This window comes from Prionailurus viverrinus, chromosome D4 (genome assembly GCF_022837055.1).
Source record: "Prionailurus viverrinus isolate Anna chromosome D4, UM_Priviv_1.0, whole genome shotgun sequence".
Classification (NCBI taxonomy): Eukaryota; Metazoa; Chordata; class Mammalia; order Carnivora; family Felidae; genus Prionailurus; species Prionailurus viverrinus.
The window spans coordinates 76805441-76814856 of NC_062573.1; the positions used below are offsets into that span (position 1 = coordinate 76805441).

The 9416-nt window shown below is 41.3% G+C and overlaps 1 pseudogene; it reads right to left on the minus strand.

The window, feature by feature from the left end:
- Positions 1–5165: 5165 nt before the first annotated feature.
- LOC125149887 (heterogeneous nuclear ribonucleoprotein A1-like) lies at positions 5166–6188 on the minus strand (annotated as a pseudogene).
- Positions 6189–9416: the final 3228 nt, after the last annotated feature.

Consider the following 9416-nt stretch of genomic DNA (forward strand, 5'->3'; position numbering starts at 1 on the left):
GGCGAAGGACACACGATCCATGAAAGGGCCTTGTTCTCCTTTCCTGGGAATATTCTCCACCTTCCTCCCCACGTTGTGGAGCTCACCCCTTGAAGAATTCTATATCCTCTCTCCCCCTTGCCGTGACTGTGTTGAAGGGCCTTCCGTTAACCCATGACACCTAGATCTTATCCCATCAGAGTATTTGTCCCTCGGCATTGTAACTGCTTTCCCCACGGTCTCCCAACTAGACTGTGACCTGTTTGAGATGAAGGACTGGGTCTTTTCCATTATTGTATCCCCAGCATCAGATACTATACCTGATGCGTTACAGGGAGGCTCCATAAATGTTTCTGGAAGAAATGGATGGATGGATGGATGGATGGATGAAGGCACAAAAGGCACGGATTTGATATTAAGACGAAGATTAGCTTGCATCTTGGTGCTGTTTATTTATTTTTGGGGGGGGCTTGAGATGATTGTAGGATGTGGCATCATAGGTAAGAACGTGGTCAGTAGGATGAGCACTGGGGAAGGGCTGTGACAGACTGAGCATTGCAACACCACGACTAGTGTCGTGGAGCATTCATTCACTTACCATCCCTGCTCACACATACTTGGAGCACTATAGTGTTCCAGACGCTCCCTACAAAGATGGGGACTGCAAAATTCCCTCCACATATGGGTGGAGGGAGAGGTTTATAAATCAGGAAGGGCGGAGGATATATTCCCAAAGATATTTGCGGCCGCGTTATTTATAATATCTGAATGCTGGAGTAAACCTCGGAGCCTATATCCACAAGGAGAAATGGTTAAATATAATAAGGTATATTAATCTGATGGAATATCATGCAGCAAATAAAAAGAAAAAAATCTTCAGGCAGTATTCCAGAGAAGACTAGTTTGGGGTATGAGTGATAGAAAACCTGCACTTAGAACAGACTAAACGGCAATGTATTTCCTTTCATGTCAAAAAGCCAGAGGGAAGCGGGTGTAAATGGCGGCTCCACAATCACTAGCTTGGCTTCTTCTCTTGCTGTTCCTCCGTCCATAGAGTGAGACTGCTCCCTCATGGTCCAAGAGTTGCTGCTAGAGCTCCAGCCATCAAGTCTGCACTCCAGGCAGTAGGAAGAAGGAATGGATAAAGAAGGGGAAGTCTCTCTTATAGATACGGCCAAGAAGTTGCTCATGATGTGTCTGATTTCATCTGAAGCAGTCGGAGTTCAGGTAGGGAGACGAGTCATTTTGTGTGTTACAGGATAAAGGACTTCTTATGGAAAAATAATAACTTTTTCCTGCGTGGGAAGAGCTGTAGAAAGTTGGAGGGTCAGAGATGGCGTCACCAATTGGTCATTTTGAAAAGCCACGCCCATCAAGCTACCGGAAGGGAGCTGCAAAGGGGGAGTTCGTGGAAAGGTCTGAGGGAAGCTGCTACTACCTCTGGGGATCCTAGTCAAGCATCTGGAGGGGAGTCAGTGGCTGCTGTTGGTCAACAGGGCCAGAAATTCCGAAGAGGAGCTGGGCATACAATGAACGAGGGTGGGAGTGAGTTACAGCCGGAAACTGTTGGACACCTCTACAACCATCTGTCACCATAGTGGACAACAAAATGACCATTGGAGAATAATGACCGCTGCCCTACTTCTGCCTCCTAAATTTCACACGGGTTCCTTTTTTGGCCAACTACAACCTGGAACCATACACGCAATGGAATTCTGGGAAATGGAGCTCCAAGTTTACAAGGTGGTGCCATACAAATGGCCACAACGCACTCCTCCCCCTTGGCATGCCTATACAAGTCTCTCTCTTTTTTTAAACCACATTAAATTTTCAAGTAAAGACAATAGTAAAATCATGCTTCTATATAACATGATGCAGCTGTCCCACGTACAGCTGAAGATGCAAACCCTTTCCCCAAAAGAAGTATACGCAGAAACTCACGTGTCACTGCTGTCCCTCACTGGATGATGTTCAAACCTCTCCAGGCTGAGTTCTGTGTCACCTTCAGCCCTGAATTTAAACACTGGGATATAAAGTTCATTGCTATTAATAATCCTATGTTAAAAAGTAGAAGAATTAGAAAAATTACAATGGATAATATTTATTATGAATATGTTCATATCAAAGCAAGGGACAGTTATAATACTACCTTCCTAGGAGAGCCTGGGTGGCTCAGTCGGTTAAGCATCCGACTTCAGCTCAGGTCATGAACTCTCATGGTTCATGAGTTCGAGCATCACATTGGGTTCTGTGCTGACAGCTCAGAGCCTGGAGCCTACTTCCGATTCTGTGTCTCCTCTCTCTTTGCCCTCCCCTGCTTGTGCTCTGTCTCTCTGTCTCTCTCTCAAAAATAAATGAATGTTAAAAAAATAAAAATAAATAAATACTATCTTCCTCATTTCTACAACTGGTCATGTAGTCATAGCTGGTACTTATTAGTTTTCTCTTTCACTACCATAGTCTGTATGTTCTTTTTTTTCAAATTTTTTTTTTCAAGGTGTATTCATTTTTGAGAGACAGAGCACAAGCTGGGGAGAGGCAGAGAGAGACGGAAACACAGAATCGAAGCAGGCTCCAGGCTCTGAGCTGTCAGTACAGACCCTGATGCGGGGCTCAAACCCACGAACTATGAGATGATAACTTGAGCTGAAGTCGGATGCTTAACCGACTGAGCCACCCAGGTGCCCCCATAGTCTGTATTTTCTTTTTCCTCAGCAAGCAGTGCAGCTAGTCATAATCTTGCACGATGGAGTGAAACAAGCCTTCGTTCCAGAACAGTCTGGGCATTTAGTAATCCTGATTGTACTGGCTGTTGTAGTTTTCCATTAACATTTATTGCAGGACACAGGAAGGCTAACAGGCAGCCTAAAAGATCTCCTATCTTCCAGCCATACTCTTCCCTGACCTCACTTCTCCTTGATGGTCAGGATCTATCAATCACCCCAGTCAGCAAGTATGGAGACGGGTTGTTGTCGTTGCTAGTTTGTTCCTTGGCATGAGTTGCCTAAAACGATCAGTAGAGCATGTGATGTTCCAGTCAAAAACCCACTGCTGTGTTTCCTAGTGGAAGCTTTCTCCTTTGGGATTTACCTCTAAATCAGTAGATCCCAAAGCTGTGGAACAAAAGCCAAACATTTTACTAATGGATCCCTAAGGACAGTAGAGAAAGGAGTGACTCCCATTTCTACCCCCTTGATTCCTGGCCACAAGAGAAACATTGCCATATACTGGTTGGTAATTTAGAGCATATACCGCATCCTGGTGGATGTTACCCTAGCAATGTAAAGTGTTGCCACAGAGCTGACGCCATAACTGAATTTCTTTTCAATGCAATTAAAAATCATATATATTTAAGGTATACACCTCGATGATCTGATGACTCTATACTTCGTAAGATATTTATCACAATCAAGCTAATTAACATATCTATCACCTCACACAGTTATAATTTTCAAGTGCATGGTGAGCACACTTGAGATCTACCCTCTTTGCAAATTTCAATTATATGATGCAATATTGTTAACTATGTAGCCACATTGCTGTACGTTAGATTTCCAGAATTTATCTTACACAACTGAGACTTTTACCCCTTAATCAACATCTCTCCATAATCTCCTTCCCCTGGCACCTGGTAACCACCATTCTTTGTTTCTGAGTCTGATAGTTCCAGATTCCACATACAAGTGAGTTCTGCAGTATTTGGCTCTCTGCGTCTGACGTCCTCTAGGTTCATCCATGTTGTTGCAAATGGCCATTCTAATAGGTGCAGAGCGGCCCCCCTCAACCCACACACAATTTTAAAATTAATATTGACTATTCCCCTAAAATGGAGTTACATACAAAATTTATCTCACATTGGCCACTTTTCTATTAATGAAGGAACTATATTTTCATAACCTGTTCCCCTCCCTTTAAATATTTGATGAAAAGAAAGCAAATGTTACCAAAGAAAATTCAAGAAATTAAATGGAGGGGCGCCTGGGTGGCGCAGTCGGTTGAGCGTCCGACTTCAGCCAGGTCACGATCTCGCGGTCCGGGAGTTCGAGCCCCGCGTCAGGCTCTGGGCTGATGGCTCAGAGCCTGGAGCCTGTTTCCGATTCTGTGTCTCCCTCTCTCTCTGCCCCTCCCCCGTTCAGGCTCTGTCTCTCTCTGTCCCAAAAGTAAATAAACGTTGAAAAAAAAATTAAAAAAAAAAAAAGAAATTAAAGGAAAATAGAATTGCCCTTCCTCAGAGAAGAAATTTAAGTCATCCTTGAGAAAAATCTGGGTGGTCCAAACTGTCTGGAACCATTTGTGATTTCTTTGGATTTGGTGATGGTTCTTTGCCCTTCCTTGCTTCCTTCCTTCCTTCCTCTTCCTCTTCCAAGTCTTCTTTTGCCTCCTTTTCTTTTCTTTTTTTTAATGTTTATTTTTGAGAGAGAGAGAGAGAGAGAGACAGAGACAGAGACAGAGCATGAATGGGGTTGGGGCAACGAGAGAGGGAGACACAGAATCTGAAACAAGCTCCAGGCTCTGAGTTGTCAGCACAGAGCCTGACATGGGGCTCGAACTCACAACCATGAGCTCATGACCTGAGCCAAAGTTGGATGCTTAACTGACTGAGCCACCCAGGTGCCCCTCTTGTCCTCCTTTTCTTTTTCCCTTCTTTTCTCTTCCTTCCTTTCTTTTTTTCTTTCTTTTTCTTTCTTTCTTTTTGGTGGGAGATGGGGGAGTGTTGGGTAGATTTTTAATATAGAGTGAATTTCTCTAATGATTCTAAGTCCATTTGGGTTGCTATTTCTTTCTGAGTCAGCCATACAAAATTGTATTTTCCCGGGAAATTATCCATTTTTTTCTAAACTTTTAAATTTGTTTGTTTAAAGTTCACATGATTCCTTTATCATCATGATTTTTTTTAAAGACACATTTATTCAGCATCACGATTAGACTATCACATTTAGCCATCAACAGCATGGGTGCAAAAAAAAATCCACATTAAAACCCTTTGTTGGAATGCTTTACACTTTCCACAGAACAGAAACTAAAGTCACCTGTTATACGATTAGTCACAGATGCAGCCCTCGAGTTGTTTGTGCATACACATGAGTATTGTCTAAAACATGTCTTCTTTGTAGCAGCTGGGCCCTGCCACCACTGTGCTCGGCTGACTTCACGAATCTGTTGTAACCTCTAGCTTCCCCGTCACGTCACTGGCCCTCCTCTCCTGCTAAGCTTTGTTTCCCAGCAGTAAGCTGCCATTGCCAATGCCATTGCCATCTGCCATTGCCATCGCTACTGATACTGCTGGAACCGCCATTAGCCACCTTGGTTTCGTGGTTTGGCAAAGTACTGGCCTCGACCGCCATAGGGGCCAGAGCTTCTGTCTCCAAACTTTCCTCCTTTCATGGGTCCAATATTTGAAGATTGATTGTTGTAATTGCCAAAATCATTATAGCGTCCACCGCCTGCAAAATTGTCTCCATCGTTACCAAATCCAGGATAGCCGTCCCCACTGCCACCATTTCGACCACCACCTCGACGGCCACCAGAGCCATCTCGCCCACTGAAGTTTCCTCCGTGACCAAAGTTCTCTTTCGCACCAAAACCACTTCCACGACCACCACCGGAGTTTCCAGAACCACTTCGCCCTCCTTGGTTGGATGAAGCACCTGTCGTCTCTTGCTTAGATAGAGCTCTCCTAGCTTCACAGTTGTGGCCACTGAGAGCATGGTATTTCTGAATGACAATCTTGTCCACGGAGTCATGGTCATCAAATGTTACAAAGCAAAGCCTCTCTTTTGGCCACTGCCTCGGTCCATCATGATTTCAGTCACTTCCATCTTCCCATACTGTTCAAAGTAATCTCTTAGATGATATTCTTCAGTGTCTTCTTTAAGGCCACTGACACAAATCTTTTTCACAGTTAAGTGGGCGCCAGGTCTTCGAGAATCTTCTCTGAGACAGCCCTCTTTGGTTCCACAACGCTTCCATCCACCTTGTGTGGCCCTGCATTCACGGCTGCATCCACCCCCTCCACGGTGGCAAACGTCACAAGCCCAAAGCCTCTGGCGTCCTTGGTTGTTTGGACCTCTCATTACCACACAGTCCGTGAGCATTCCCCTCTGCTCACGGTGGCCCCTCAGACTCTCATCGGTTGTTTCAAAGCTCAAACCTCCGATGAAAAGCTTCCGTGGCTGTTCAAGCTCTTTGGGAGACTCTGACTTAGACATGATGGTGGTGGGAGGGGAGACTTTAACCGTGCTTACTCACCAGTGTCCAAGGGCAGAAAAGTCCTTTATTATTTTAATATCTGTTTTATCTTAGTTTATATTCCCTGTTCCATCTTAATACATATATCTATATATATTAAGTGCTATATATATATATATGCTTATATGCTTAATATATATATGTATTAACATGGAACAGGTCATTATAAAGCATATATATATATATATATATATATATATATGACTTGTTCCATGTTAATATGTATATATATTAAGCATATAAGCATATATATATATGGCACTTAATATATATATGTATTAAGATGGAACAGGGGCGCCTGGGTGGCGCAGTCGGTTAAGCGTCCGACTTCAGCCAGGTCACGATCTCGCGGTCTGTGGGTTCGAGCCCCGCGTCAGGCTCTGGGCTGATGGCTCAGAGCCCGGAGCCTGTTTCCGATTCTGTGTCTCCCTCTCTCTCTGCCCCTCCCCCGTTCGTGCTCTGTCTCTCTCTGTCCCAAAAATAAATAAATGTTGAAAAAAAAATTAAAAAAAAAAAATTAAAAAAAAAAAAGATGGAACATATATATATGTATAATATAAAGCATATATATAATAAAGCATTATATATATATATATATATTAGGGCTCTATATCCTTTTTATTTTTTCAACTTTGTCCAAAATGTGTCTACTTTATTAAACTTAAAATGTTTGATGTGGTTGATCCTCTCTATTGTAGTTACTAGAAGGAAATACTTATGGTTTACATGTGATTAGATTTCCCTAAATAATCCTGATGTTCTCTCATATTCCTTACTCCTCTGCATGGAGGTGATCTTGAGTATCCATTATAGGGACTCATTTCTTGATTGAGTGATTGTAAACCATCAAAAATCCTAAACACCAGAAACTGGATCTCTTTCTACTCTCCAAACCCGTGTAAGATAACAATCCTAATAGTGCATCTGGCTCTCTCTAGTGTGGAGTTCCAAGTTCTACAAATGGAGGCTGGGCAGAGAGTACTGGGGGACACACTTGGCCCTTGCTGCAAGTCATACCCTGTAAGTAGTTTATCATTAATAAAGGAGATAATTTCATATTTGTGACTTTTTCTTCACCTCTCAGGGGATTCGGGGTTAGAGAGAGAACACCACAGTCATTTATACAACATGTGGTCAAACACCAACATGTGTTTTCAATTTCATTAATTTGTGTTCCTTTTGTATTATATGGTCCCTCTTTCTTTGGATTACTTCATGTTCCTTTCAGCTGCATGTAGTATGGCCCCCCAGAGTTTTGTTTTGTTTTGTTTTAATTTAATTTAATTTAATTTAATTTAATTTAATTTAATTTAATTTTTTTTTAGTTTCACATTTTTATTTAAATTCCAGTTACTTAACAAAAGTGTATTATTAGTTTTAGATGTGGAATTTAGTGATTCATCAGTTACATACAATGCCCAGGGCTCACCACGAGTGCCCTCCTTAATAACCATCATCCATTTAACGCACCCCCATCGCTTGCTCACCTCCACTCCAGCAACCCTCAGCTTGTTCTCAACATTAAGAGTCCCAAAGGAATGGAAAAACATTTCATGCTCATGGATTGGAGGACAAATATTGTTAAAATGTCTATACTACCCAAAGCAATCTACGCATGTAATGCAATCCTATCAAAATACCAACAACATTTTCCACAGGGCTAGAACAAACAATCCTAAAATTTGTATGGAACCACAAAAGACCTCAAATAGCCAAAGCAATCCTGAGAGAGAAAAGTAAAGCTGGAGGTATCACAATTCCAGACTTCAGGTTACATTACAAAGCTGTAATGATCAAAACAGTATGGTACTGGCACAAAAAAACCAGACACATAGATTAATGGAACAGAATAGAAAACACAGAAATGAACCCACAACAATATGGTCAGCTAATTTTCAAGAAAACAGGAGAGAGTATCCCATGGAAAAAAGACAGTCTCTTTAGCCAATGGTGTTGGGAAAACTGGACGACACCATGCAAAAGAATGAAAGTGGACCCTTTTTTTACATCATATAGAAAAATAAATTCAAAATGGATGAGAGATGTAAATGTGAGACAGAAAACCATCAAACTCCTAGAAGAGAACAAAGCGGTAACATTGGCTGAGGCAACTTCTTACTAGATACGTCTTTGGAGGCAAGAGAAACAAAAGCAAAGATGATGAGGACGCCCTCAAGATAAAAAGCTTCCGGAAAAAAAAAAAGAAAAAAAAAAGAAAAAAAAAAGAGAAAAAAAAGCTTCTGCACTGCAAAGGGAACAATCAACAAAACTAAAAGGTAACTTTTAGATTGGGAGAAGATATTTGCAAATGAGGACTGTTTAATTTCAAATAATTCTGATTTTCTTTATAATTTCCTTTTTGATCCATGAATATTAATCTGTTCTTTAAAAATTATTCTTAAATTTTACTTATGAACAATAGCACATTGTAAGGATGTGTTTTTGGTAACTGTAAAAAAACAGTTCAATTCCAAAAGGAAAAATCTCTTAAGAAAGGAACACTTAACGAAAAATCAAGAAAATAATCTTAACATCTGGCCATTAATGTATCAACCCAAAATAATTTAAAGAGGCAATATCAATATTTTTCCAACTCTGAATCCTCCTACTTCAGGCCCATAATTTCTACAATAAGCATGTGCTTACTTGAATACATTTTATTTTATTATTAAAAAAAAATTTTTTTTTTTAAGTAAGCTCTTGGCCCAACATGAGATCAAGAGTTGCGGACTCCACCAACTAAGCCAGCCAGGTGCCCCTGCTTGAATACTTTTATTTTTTTAATATTTTTTATTAATTTTTAAATGTTCATTCATTTTTGAGAGAGAGAGAGAGAGAGTGCGCGAGTGAGCGGGGGAGGGGCAGAGAGCGAGGGAGACACAGAATCTGAAGCAGGCTCCAGGCTCTGAGCTGTCAGCACAGAGCCCAACGTGGGACTTGAACCAAAGAACTGTGAGATCATGACCTGAGCCAAAGCTGGGTGCCCAACTGGCTGAGCCATCCAGGCAACCCCTTTACTTGAATACTTTTTAAATGGTATTTTCCCCATCATGATGTCCCTAACGTAATATTTTAAGTCATTCTAGTTTCTTAAAGTTAGCATTTTATACAATGTTAAAAATCAAATAGATCTAAGGTAAAAAAACCTTGCGACCTGTTTGAAAACATAACTTGTATTCCTTTTTTCC